Consider the following 13,174-nt stretch of genomic DNA (forward strand, 5'->3'; position numbering starts at 1 on the left):
TGGTAACATGGATAACAGATATGTGTGGTAACATGGATAACAGGTGAGCGGCAGGTGAATAAAGCTAATATGTGTAGTAACCATATGACACCAGTAGGGGGCGGTGGTGTATTACAGTAGATACTGAGACAAGGGCCCAATTCCAAATGGACATCTAACTGAAGGAGCTCTATCACCACAGCAGCCCTCCGTACCCCTCTACTGTTCAGGGTCTTATATAGTATTCCAGAACTAGGCCAGGTTGAGGTCAGCGGGGTTGGCGTCAGCGTTATCAGAGGGGGTGTCCTCCAGGGAGGCCTCCACAGTGTTGTTCCAGGGGCCGTCCGTCTGGGGGTCAGAGCTGTTGGCCGAGGGGGTCACCTCAGGGGCCTGGGAGGGGGTAGGTGGCCGGTTGGCTGGGAGATCTGAGGGGGAGTCAGAGATGGTGCTGGAGGGGATGTGTGTGGCATTGGGTGTGTGTGTGGCGTTGGGTGTGTGTGTGGCGTTGGGTGTGTGTGTGGCGTTGGGTGTGTGTGTGGCGTTGGGTGTGTGTGTGGCGTTGGGTGTGTGTGTGGCGTTGGGTGTGTGTGTGGCATTGGGTGTGGCGTTGGATGTGTGTGTGGGGGTAGGTGTGTGTGTGGCGTTGGATGTGTGTGTGGGGGTAGGTGTGTGTGGTGGGGTTGGTTCCTGGGGGTCAGAGCAGACAGCCTCTCCCTCAGCTACGTACCACACCTCATTGTGTCTGTTCAGCAGCTTCAGAGGACTGGAGAGAAACACAGGACAGAATCAATGCAGAGAGAGGGAGAGAGGGAGAGGGAGAGAGGAAGAGAGACACAGAGAGAAAGAGAGAGAGAGAGAGAGTTCATAAATGGATAGAGAGAGAGAGACAGACAGACAGAGACAGAGACAGAAACACAGGACAGAATCAATACTTAGAGAGAGAGAGGTGTGTATGTGTATTTATGAGATCATAGTGTGTGTGTGTATCTGAGATTAGTTTAGCAAAAACGTGTGTGTGCATATGTGTGTGTGTCCAGGCTTACCTGTCGTAACCCAATCCGTAATGGTAGGTGTGGTTGTAGTCAGCCTGGACCCTGGCCAGCTCCTTGGTCAGTAGGTGAGCGTGAAGCCTGGAGGTCACTGACAACATCCAGCCTCCGTAGCTACGCACGTACACATCCATAGAGGGCATCTCAGTAAAGTAGAGCTGGAGAGAGAGACATCCCAACAACAATAACACATTATAACATCACTGATAACATCCAGCCTAGATGAGTTCACACAGACATAATGACATGGCACAATCCCTTAGAATTCAAGTCATTATCCCCTCTGATAGAAATAACTCCAGAACCATAGAGCATTATCCTCACAGATATGTAGATAATCAAGCATTATCCCCACAGATATATAGATCATAGGTCATTATCCCCACAGATATATAGATCATACAGCATTATCCCCACAGATATATAGATCATACAGCATTATCCCCACAGATATATAGATAATAGAACAATATCCCCACAGATATAGATCACACAGCATTATCCCCACAGATATATAGATCATACAGCATTATCCCCACAGATATATAGATCATACAGCATTATCCCCACAGATATATAGATCATACAGCATTATCCCCACAGATATATAGATCATAGAACAATATCCATTATCCCCACAGATATATAGATCTATACAGCAGAAGAGAACATCTTGATTCTCCATCTGTTGAGAACATCACTGTGTATACCTGCGTAGTAACACTAGGAACGTCAAGTTCCATTCAAATCCCCCACAGACACTCACATGCTAGAAATATATATAAATATCACACTCACTACTACTGTAAGAGGCTTTGGATAAACACCTCTGGTAAAACGGCATACCTCATAATATTAATTGTGATGTGAAGTTCCACCTGCTTCTGATTGGAGGGTTATCTGTTGCCAGACTCACCTTGTCATTGGTAGGTGTGGGAGGCCCTCCTGATAGGCTGCTGGCAGCAGGAAACTGAGGGTGTAGATGGCTGGTTCCCACATCCTGGTCTCCTCAGGGAACCTCACCAGGACTGGAGCAGTCATCTCCATCTGGAGGCCTGGGACACACAGACACACAGACAGACAAACACACAGATAGAGACACACAGACACAGCCATACACACAGACACACAGACAGCCATACAGACACACAGACACAGCCATACAGAAACAGTCACACACAGACAGGCAGATACACACAGCCATACACACAGACACACAGACATACAGACACAGCCAGACACACAGACACACAGACACACAGGCTGCTGGCACAGCCACACAGACAGACACATCCTGGTCTCCAGATACACAGACACAGCCAGACACACAGACACACAGACACACACACAGACACACAGACACACAGACATACAGACACACAGACACAGCCATACAGACACACAGACACAGCCATACAGACACACAGACACAGCCATACAGAAACATAGACACACAGACACAGCCATACAGACACACAGACACAGTCATCTCCACTACAGACCTGACACAACCATACAGACACACAGACACACAGACACACAGACACACAGCCATACAGACACACAGACACAGCCATACACACAGACAGCCATACAGACACACAGACACAGCCATACAGACACAGACACACAGACACACAGACACACAGCCATACACACAGACAGCCACACAGACACACAGCACATACAGACACACAGACACAGACACACAGGCAGACACACAGCCATACAGAAACACAGACACACAGACACAGCCATACAGAAACACAGACACACACACACAGACACAGCCATACAGACACACAGACACACAGACACACAGACACACAGACACACAGCCACACAGACACACACAGACACAGCCATACACACAGACACACAGACACAGCCAGACACACAGACACACACATCCATTTAGACACATTCAGACACACAGATACTAGAACAGTCTCTCTCACCTCTGTTGTTGTCTCCAGTGATGTAGAACAGTCTCTCACACCTCCGTTGTTGTCTCCAGTGAGTAGAACAGTCTCTCACCTCCGTTGTTGTTCCAGTGATGTACTAGTACAACAGACACACACACTCTCTCACCTCCGTTGTTGTCTCCAGTGATGTACTAGACACAGTCTCCAGTGATGTACTAGAACAGTCTCTCTCACCTCTGTTGTTGTCTCCAGTGATGTACTAGAACAGTCTCTCACCTCCGTTGTTGTCTCCAGTGACATAGAACAGTCTCTCACAGACACAGCCATCCAGTGATGTACAGACACAGCCCCAGTGATGTACTAGAACAGTCTCTCTCAGCCAGTGATGTACTACACAGTCTCACTAGAACAGTCTCTCTACCTCCGTTGTTGTCTCCAGTGATGTACTAGAACAGTCTCTCACCTCCTGTTGTGTCTCCAGTGATGTACTAGAACAGTCTCTCTCACCTCTGTTGTTGTCCAGTGATGTACTAGAACAGTCTCTCACCTCCGTTGTTGTAGAGTGTACACATGTCCTAGAACAAATGTTGTCTCCAGTGATGTAGAACAGTCTCTCTCACTGTTGTTGTCTCCAGTGATGTACTAGAACAGTCTCTCTCACCTCTGTTGTTGTCTCCAGTGATGTACTAGAACAGTCTCTCACCTCCTCCAGTGATGTTGTACTAGAACAGTCTCTCACCTCCGTTGTTGTCTCCAGTGATGTACTAGAACAGTCTCTCACCTCTGTTGTTGTCTCCAGTTGTTGGCCCCAGTGATGTACTAGAACAGTCTCTCACCTCCGTTGTTGGCCCCAGTGATGTACTAGAACAGTCTCTCTCACCTCCGTTGTTGTCTCCAGTGATGTACTAGAACAGTCTCTCCAGTGATGTACTAGAACAGTAGAACAGTCTCTCACACTCCGTTGTTGGCCCCAGTGATGTACTAGAACAGTCTCTCTCCAGTGATGTACTAGAACAGTCTCTCACCTCTGTTGTTGTCTCCAGTGACCAGTGATGTACTAGAACAGTCTCTCACCTGTTGTTGAACAGCCTCCAGTGATGTACTAGAACAGTCTCTCACCTCCGTTGTTGGCCCCAGTGATGTACTAGAACAGTCTCTCACCTCCGTTGTTGGCCCCAGTGATGTACTAGAACAGTCTCTCACCTCCGTTGTTGTCTCCAGTGATGTACTAGAACAGTCTCTCTCACCTCTGTTGTTGTCTCCAGTGATGTACTAGAACAGTCTCTCTCACTGTTGTTGTCTCCAGTGATGTACTAGAACAGTCTCTCTCACCTCCCCAGTGATGTACTAGAACAGTCTCTCACCTCCGTTGTAGTGATGTACTAGAACAGTCTCTCTCACCTCTGTTGTCTCCAGTGATGTACTGTCGTTGTTGGCCCCAGTGATGTACTAGAACAGTCTCTCTCACCTCTGTTGTCTCCAGTGATGTACTAGAACAGTCTCTCACCTCCGTTGTTGGCCCCAGTGATATACTGGAACAGTCTCTCACCTCCGTTGTTGGCCCCAGTGATGTACTAGAACAGTCTCTCACCTCCGTTGTTGGCCCCAGTGATGTACTGGAACAGTCTCCTGAAGGCCATGGCTGCTCCCACCCCCAAGAAGTAGGCCTCCGCATCCGTAGACACCCAACGAATAGGACTGTAGTGACGGACCTGACAAACACACACACACATTATTAAAGGAGATATTTATAACATATAGGTGCAGATGTCCATCTGTGTGTGTGTGTGTAAGGGTGTGTGTGTGTGATGGTGTGTGTGTGTGTGTGTGTGTGTGCGTGTGTGTAATGGTGTGTGAGTGTGTGTAATGGTGTGTGAGTGTGTGTAATGATGTATCTGTGTGTATGTGCGTGTGATGGTGTGTCTGTGTGTGATGGTGTGTGTGATGGTATGTGATGGCGTGTGATGGTTTGTGTGTGTTATGGTGTGTGTGTGCGTGCGTGTAATGGTGTGTGTGTGTGAGATGGTGTGTGTGTCCACTCACCTCATATTCGTCTGTTTTGCACACCAGCTCATACAGCAGACATTCCTTTGACTCGGTGCAGAAACTGGAGTTGTTGCTGGGGCTAGAGAACAGGAGATAGAATGAGACACTACTAACACACTACTAACACACTACTAACACACTACTAACACACTACTAACACACTACTAACACCCACACACCATCACACACACAAACCATCACACGCACGCACACACACCATCACACACACACACACACACACACACACACACGTGGTAAGGGGGTGTCATTGAAAAGGAGAGATTGTCTTACCCGACGCCGCCTTCAGCACCGACTGAAACCATTAGAGCCACCAGCATCACCAGCCCTGGGAACAACTCCCTGAGGACACACACAGTTGTTCATATCCACTGTCTATTGGTGTGTGTGTGTGATGGTGTATGATGGTGTGTGTGTGTGATGGTGTATGATGGTGTGTGTGTGTGATGGTGTATGATGGTGTGTGTGTGTGATGGTGTGTGTGTGATGGTATGTGATGGCGTGTGATGGTTTTTGTGTGTGATGGTGTGTGTGTGTGTGTGTTGGTGTGTGTGTGTTGGTGTGTGTGATGGTATGTGATGGTGTGTGATGGTTTGTGTGTGTGATGGTGTGTGTGTTGGTGTGTGTGTGATGGTGTGTGTGTGATAGTGTATGATGGTTTGTGTGTGTGATGGTGTGTGTGTGTTGGTGTGTTGGTGTGTGTGTGTGTGTGATGGTGTGTGTGCGTGCGTGTGTGTGATGGTGTGTGTGTTGGTGTGTGTGATGCTGTGTGTGTGTGTTGGTGTGTGTGTTGGTGTGTGTGATGGTGTGTGTTGGTGTGTGTGTGTGTTGGTGTGTGTGTGTGTTGGTGTGTGTGTGTGTGATGTGTGTGTGTTGGTGTGTGTGTGTGTGATGGTGTGTGTGTGTGTGATGGTGTGTGTGCGTGCGTGTCTGTGATGGTGTGTGTGTGATGGTGTATGATGGTTTGTGTGTGTGATGGTGTGTGTGATGGTATGTGATGGCGTGCGTGTGTGTGTTGGTGTGTGTGATGGTGTGTGTGATGGTGTGTGTGTGTGTGTTGGTGTGTGTTGGTGTGTGTGTGTGTTGGTGTGTGTGTGTGTGTGTGTGTTGGTGTGTGTGATGCTGTGTGTGTGTGTGATGGTGTTGGTGTGTGTGATGCTGTGTGTGTGTGATGGTGTGTGTGTGATGGTGTGTGTGTGTTGGTGTGTGTGTGTGTGTTGTGTGTGTGTGTGTTGGTGTGTGTGTGTGTGCATGTGATGGTGTGTGTGTGTGTGTGTGCGCGTGATGGTGTGTGAAGGTTTGTGTGTGTGTGATGGTGTTTGCGATGGTGTGTGTGTGTGATGGTGTGTGTGTGTGATGGTGTGTGTTGGTGTGTATGTGTGATGGTTTGTGTGTGTGATGGTGTGTGTGAGGGTGTGTGTGTGTGATGGTGTTTTCTGCAGAGGTACAATGGGGCACATGATCCTCTGAGAGGGAGAGAGAGCCGGGAGGTGTGTGTGTGAGAGAGAAAGAGAGAGAGAGAGAGATTTTGCTGCATCGTCATTCTCTCTCTGCACCAGCCACAGCATCAGCAGCAGAACAGGCGATCTGAGGTCACGGTGGAAAAGATAATGATGCCAATGGTCTTAACTAGATCCTTATCAACCACTGACTGACCTACTGCAGGGCAGAAACAATCCCGTTACTCAACTCAGCTAGCAACCGTTATTTAACGGCTGGAAGCGAGCCAACGGTGGCGTTTCAATGCAGTAGACACACGGTGCTTGCCGTTCCTCAGCCAGGACCCGGTTAATATTGATGCAGCGGACCGAAACATGAGAGGGGTGGCTCAGAAACAGACTCTCTCTCCGTGAGATGCGGAAGCAATGCGTCATTTTGCTGCTCAGGTCAATGTCACACCCATTTCACACTTTCTTTCTCATATTTTTGTTGCACAACTACAAAAATGACTTCAAAAACCATAACCCATAGAAGTACTCTCGTCCCACACACATTGAAGTCAAACAAATAAACCTAACTAAAATTGTCCCATTTTGAATTCACCAATTTGTAAGTCGCTCTGGATAAGAGCGTCTGCCAAATGACTTAAATGTAAATGTTTAAGAAAACAATATGCAGTAATAAATACGAGCCCAACAGTCCGCTGAACAGCAGCAACATGTAGTATGAGAACTCACATTGTGAAGAGGAATGTCCGGTCCGGTGTCCGTTATCCGCCGGTGAAATATGACTAGGCTACTGCGTGCTTTGTGCGCTCTGGAGGATGACGACAGTCACCCGGTTAGATCAGCAGTAGCTTTATAGTGTACTGCAGCTTCGCTGCTTACGAAACCACAGCCAGGTCTGGGCTGGCCCACTAACGGCCGACCGGAGGGGCGCAGGTGTGTCTGTGTGTGATAATAATGCAGCGGCGTGGGGTTACCGCGGGAAGTAGTTAAGGGGTGTTTAAGGAATGTTTAAGGGATGCAGAATTAATGCAGGTTTTTGGCTGCACTGAAGGCATCAATACTCTGGTCCGCTGATACTGAACTAGTGAAGGTCCGCTGATACTGAACTAGTGAAGGTCCGCTGATACTGAACTAGTGAAGGTCCGCTGATACTGAACTAGTGAAGGTCCGCTGATACTGAACTAGTGAAGGTCCGCTGATACTGAACTAGTGAAGGTCCGCTGATACTGAACTAGTGAAGGTCCGCTGATACTGAACTAGTGAAGGTCCGCTGATACTGAACTAGTGGAGGTCCGCTGATACTGAACTAGTGAAGGTCCGCTGATACTGAACTAGTGAAGGTCCGCTGATACTGAACTAGTGAAGATCCGCTGATACTGAACTAGTGAAGGTCCATTTCAATACTTCAGTGAATAATATTTAACTAAATGTATTTGAGTGTTTACCAGCATTTGTAACGTGAGTCTGATAATTATCTGTAAAAAAAACAGTTAATCTGATTGTATTTGTGGAATATAAAAATTATGCTTAACTTGTTTTAAGGGTTCAAAAAAAATGCCGGCAACTATGTTCAACAGCAAAGAAAACCCCCTAAATTATATTTTTTCAACTTGAAAATTTGATGACTTTTCCTAGAGTGACCCCAACATTAAAAGTGAAACCTGGCACTTGTTCATATTTCCATGAAAGCTGGACACCACAAGGGTATAAAGATGAGGGTCGTTTCATCCTGAGGAAGGCACCGTGATGCCCAAACATTGGTACATACCCATTACATTGCTGGGAGTTGATATATGGAGTGTGCGACTTTCTTTGTTTTGCTGGGGCAGGCAAGAGGAGATGCCAATTCTACCCCCCAAAGAAGGACTGTAGAACAAATACTATGTTCCGTGAGAAACACATCTGCAAAGTCCATGCACACACACTGTCCAACATGTGCTAATTAGAGTTTGTTTTTGTATCTATTATCTTATTTTATTCTTGTTTATTGTTGTTGTTTAAACACCTTGTGGGTGGGGGCAATTGTTAAAAATATGGTAGAAGACTAGTATTTTTATCATTGAATTCCTCATTGTACAATATATATGAATATATCACTATGTTGCCCCAAAAAATTCAAGACTGTTATTGTTTCCCTTCAATAAAATGCATTCAAAACTACTTTCTGCACATTTCTGCTACTTTCTTAGGCTATACCAGTGATATCTCTTGCTAAAAAAAATGAATGTTTACACCTATGCAGTACTTTTAGCAATACTAATAATACTACTACTACTACTACTAATAATAATAGTAATTCTAAACCTCTTAGTAAAGAAAACATCTGTGACAGGTGTGATGTAATAAAAACGAGGTGTCCACTGATTAAACTATTGAAACCTGATTCTGAAACCCGATTCTGAAACCTGATTCCGAAACCTGATTCCATTCCTTAATTACAACCTTTATTGCCAAAGCTAAGACGTAGTTAATTACTGTAGTGGTCATTGTTTATCTACAGGCTGATGGAAAGTCTACAGGTACAAACCTAGACGACCAGCCTCTGTACAATACAGTCATGTACATTTACATTCTGTTTTGCAAGGATGGTAATACTGTACAAAAAGTGGTTGTTTCCATGTTATTTAATTTGATGTGAATGTTTTGTATCTTTGTTCATAACTTTGCACCATTTGATGTAAATGTTTGAGGACAGCGTTTTGTTCTTTCTAGATTCCATTAGAATGACATCACAGAGAAAGGGGCGGGGCAACAACTCTTACAATTCCAACTGTTGAAATCTGTTTCTGTTCCTAATTATACAACAACCTTTTTTGCCAAAGCAGGGATGTTGCAATTTTTTGTTGTTGCCCACACTAGCGACGTCTATATCGGTCTGCTAGTTCTAGAAAAGGCCCAGTGTTTTTCTGAGGTTTCTGCAGCCCTCTCAGCACCTCTACTTCCCACGGGTACGTAGAAGCCAAAATCTATCTGCAATTTTACACCTGATCTTCCCCCTACAATTTTTTTTTGATATAAAAAAAATAAAAAAATAATTAGGTAAAATCCATTCCTCTCTCCGATCCATCCTTCTCTCTCACCTGACTGACAACTATACGTCCATTGTTGGCTTCAGGTGAGTAGATGACCCACAGTCCGTTCACTGATGAAATGCAGTCTTTCTGCACTGTGAAGAGGGAAAACCCATACATTCACAACGTTTGTGATGAACCACAGGTTGTTTCTTCATGCAAAATAGTTTAAAATTCATTTAAGCTGCTTTATTTTAGGGGTTTAGTGAAGGTGGGTCATTTGTTTGACCCTTAGGACAAGACGAGCATACAGAATGTTAAGACTACACAAGGGTTAATATATATTTCCCAGTTTCTTGAAATACTTTGCAAAAGTAATTTATTTCTATGTGAAAGCTGAAACTTATTTCATTCCTGTTTCATTTTGTCAGACAAGCTTATCCAGAGCAACAGTGAATACATTTTCATACTGGTCCCACATAGGACTCAGACCCACAACCCTAGTGTTTGTTGCAAGCACCATGCTCTACCACCTCTACCACCCAGTGTACTACTTTTGTGCAAAAAATATTTTTCAAAAAATGATTTATTTTTCTATTAATCAATATTTTTAATTCAGATTTTTCAGGGTGTGCCGCAGCCCCCTCAGCACCCCTACTTCCCGCAGATGTGGGCGTGGCCAGAGGTGCCTAGAGCTGCATAAATATGCTGGTTTCGGCAATCAGTTACAGTACGCCCAGCCAGACAGCTCCCCGGTTACAGTAAGCCCGGCCAGACAGCTCCCCGGTTACAGTACGCCCAGCCAGACAGCTCCCCGGTTACAGTACGCCCAGCCAGACAGCTCCCCGGTTACAGTACGCCCAGCCAGACAGCTCCCCGGTTACAGTACGCCCAGCCCAGCCAGACAGCAGCCCCGGTTACAGTACGCCCAGCCAGACAGCTCCCCGGTTACAGTACGCCCAGCCAGACAGCTCCCCGGTTACAGTACGCCCAGCCAGACAGCTCCCCGGTTACAGTACGCCCAGCCAGACAGCTCCCCGGTTACAGTACGCCCAGCCAGACAGCTCCCCGGTTACAGTACGCCCAGCCAGACAGCTCCCCGGTTACAGTACGCCCAGCCAGACAGCAGTACGCCCCCGGTTACAGTACGCCCAGCCAGACAGCTCCCCGGTTACAGTACGCCCAGCCAGACAGCTCCCCGGTTACAGTACGCCCAGCCAGACAGCTCCCCGGTTACAGTACGCCCAGCCAGACAGCTCCCCGGTTACAGTACGCCCAGCCAGACAGCTCCCCGGTTACAGTACGCCCAGCCAGACAGCTCCCCGGTTACAGTACGCCCAGCCAGACAGCTCCCCGGTTACAGTACGCCCAGCCAGACAGCTCCCCGGTTACAGTACGCCCAGCCAGACAGCTCCCCGGTTACAGTACGCCCAGCCAGACAGCACCCCGGTTACAGTACGCCCAGCCAGACAGCGACACAGGAACAGATGACAGTGCTCCAAATATCAATATTGAGATCACCAGGGACACTTCTTCTGTGGTAGGTTAAAGGTGACAGTTTGGATTAATAATATATTACCAGTGTCTTCTTCTGTCTTCTTCTGTGGTAGGTTAAAGGTGACAGTTTGGATTACCAGTGTCTTCTTCTGTGGTAGGTTAAAGGTGACAGTTTGGATTACCAGTGTCTTCTTCAGTGGTAAGCTAAAGGTGACGGTTTGAATAAGACTGTTCTTTGATGTTTTAAATCAAATGCCACCACTTTCCTTCTGCACTTTTCCCTGTGTGACACGGCCTGTCCTACAGGTCTTAATTGTCTTGGGGAGCTATTTTGGGCCTTCTTCTTAAAGCTCAAAGCCCAGTCTTGACCCTGACCCACAGCTTTGCATAACATTCTTAAATCTGTTGACATACAGGTAGGTGTGTGTATTAGTGGACAGTATACACTGAGTGTACAAAACACTAAGAAAACCTTCCTAATATTGAGTTGCACCTCCTTTTGCCCCCCAGAACAGCCTCAATTTGTTACGGGGTCTGGACTCGACAAAGGTGTCTAACGCGTTCTACAGGGATGCCAAACCACGTTGACTCCACTGCTTCCCACAGTTGTGACAAGTAGGCTGGATGTCCATTCTTGATCCACAGTGGAAACTGTTGAGCATGAAAAACCCAGCAGCGTTGCAGTTCTTGACACACACACCGGTGCCCCTGGTACCTACTACCATACCTCGTTCAAAGGCACTTAAATATTTTGTCCTGGCCATTCACCCCCTGAATGACACACATACACAATCCCTTGTCTCAACTGTCTCGAGGCAAAAATAACTTTTTTTTTAACACGTTCCCTCCCCTTCATCTTTAACCTGACTCCTCCCCTTCATCTTTCACATGACTCCTCCCCTTCATCTCCACTGATTGAAGTGGATTTAACAGGTGACATCAATAAGGGATCATGGCTTTCACCTGGATTCACCTGGTCAGTCTACGTCATGGAAAGAACAGGTGTTCATAATGTTTTGTCCACTCACTGTATACATCTGCTATATTGAAAGCAGGTTGTAGATTAGCCTATAGGGGCTCGGTCTCTCCTACACATGTTCCAAACATCCGCTTTATTTAACCATGTGACCTCCATCATACTGTTAGACATTACATGGTTGGTTAGCAGGTTTTAGTTTCAAACACCACACACACACACACACACACACACACACACACAACAAACCCTGGAACAGATCCATTCAAATCCTCCCACTGTGTCACAAATGGCATCCTTTCCCCTGTATAGTGCACTACTTAAGGGATAGGGTTCAACCCATAGGGCTCTGGTCAAATGAAGTGTACTATATAGGGTTCAACCCATAGGGCTCTGATAAAATGAAGTGTACTATATAGGGCTCTGATAAAATGAAGGGTACTATATAGGGCTCTGGTCAAATGAAGTGCACTATATAGGGCTCTGGTCAAATGAAGTGCACTATATAGGGCTCTGGTCAAATGAAGTGCACTATATAGGGCTCTGGTCAAATGAAGTGCACTATATAGGGCTCTGGTCAAATGAAGTACTATATAGGGCACTATATAGGGCTCTGGTCAAATGAAGTGTACTATATAGGGTTCAACCCATAGGGCTCTGGTCAAATGAAGTGCACTATATAGGGCTCTGGTCAAATGAAGTGTACTATATAGGGTTCAACCCATAGGGCTCTGGTCAAATGAAGTGCACTATATAGGGTTCAACCCATAGGGCTCTGGTCAAATGAAGTGTACTATATAGGGCTCTGGTCAAATGAAGTGCACTATATAGGGTTCAACTCATAGGGCTCTGGTCAAATGAAGTGCACTATATAGGGCTCTGGTCAAATGAAGTGTACTATATAGGGTTCAACCCATAGGGCTCTGGTCAAATGAAAGTGCACTATATAGGGCTCTGGTCAAATGAAGTGCACTATATAGGGCTCTGGTCAAATGAAGTGTACTATATAGGGTTCAACCCATAGGGCTCTGGTCAAATGAAGTGCACTATATAGGGCTCTGGTCAAATGAAGTGCACTATATAGGGTTCAACCCATAGGGCTCTGGTCAAATGAAGTGCACTATATAGGGCTCTGGTCAAATGAAGTGCACTATATAGGGTTCAACCATGAACTCTGGTCAAATGAAGTGCACTATATAGGGCTCTGGTCAAATGAAGTGCACTA

General features: G+C 46.3%; 1 pseudogene; it reads right to left on the reverse strand.

Moving 5' to 3' along the window:
• Positions 1-7,326, reverse strand: LOC135532377 (uncharacterized; annotated as a pseudogene).
• Positions 7,327-13,174: the final 5,848 nt, after the last annotated feature.

This window comes from Oncorhynchus masou, unplaced genomic scaffold (genome assembly GCF_036934945.1).
Source record: "Oncorhynchus masou masou isolate Uvic2021 unplaced genomic scaffold, UVic_Omas_1.1 unplaced_scaffold_1847, whole genome shotgun sequence".
Lineage (NCBI taxonomy): Eukaryota > Metazoa > Chordata > Actinopteri > Salmoniformes > Salmonidae > Oncorhynchus > Oncorhynchus masou.